Source organism: Arachis duranensis, chromosome 6 (genome assembly GCF_000817695.3).
Source record: "Arachis duranensis cultivar V14167 chromosome 6, aradu.V14167.gnm2.J7QH, whole genome shotgun sequence".
NCBI classification, from domain to species: Eukaryota; Viridiplantae; Streptophyta; class Magnoliopsida; order Fabales; family Fabaceae; genus Arachis; species Arachis duranensis.
In genome coordinates this window covers 31667611-31668148 of record NC_029777.3, presented here as the reverse complement: position 1 = coordinate 31668148, position 538 = coordinate 31667611, and the positions used below count along the sequence as shown (strand labels likewise).

Sequence of the window (538 nt, the reverse complement as noted above, 5' to 3'; positions counted from 1 at the left end):
ACTCTTGGGAAAAGCTAGTCAATGCCTTCTTGGCAAAGTTCTTTCCACCTCAAAAATTGAGTAAGCTTAGAGTGGAAGTCCAAACCTTCAGACAGAAGGAAGGAGAATCCCTCTATGAAGCTTGGGAAAGATACAAACGATTGATCAGAAAGTGTCCCACTGATATGCTTTCTGAATGGAGCATCATAGGTATTTTCTACGATGGTCTCTCTGAACTGTCCAAGATGTCTTTGGATAGCTCTTCTGGAGGATCTCTTCATCTGAAGAAGACGCCTACTGAAGCTCAAGAACTGATTGAAATGGTTGCAAATAACCAATTCATGTATACTTCTGAAAGGAATCCTGTGAACAATGGGACTAGTCAGAAGAAAGGAGTTCTTGAGACTGACACTCTGAATGCCATTTTGGCTCAGAATAAAATATTGACCCAACAAGTCAATATGATTTCTCAAAGTCTGTCTGGAATGCAAAATGCACCAAGCAGTACTAAGGAAGCTTCATCTGAGGAAGAAGCCTATGATCCTGAGAACCCTTCAAT

General features: G+C 40.9%; 1 non-coding gene across 1 annotated transcript; it reads right to left on the bottom strand.

Annotated features, from left to right (window-relative positions):
• Window positions 1-62: 62 nt before the first annotated feature.
• LOC127739850 (small nucleolar RNA R71) lies at window positions 63-170 on the bottom strand. Its single transcript, XR_008000592.1, has one exon. It is a non-coding gene; the product is annotated as a small nucleolar RNA R71 (small nucleolar RNA).
• Window positions 171-538: the final 368 nt, after the last annotated feature.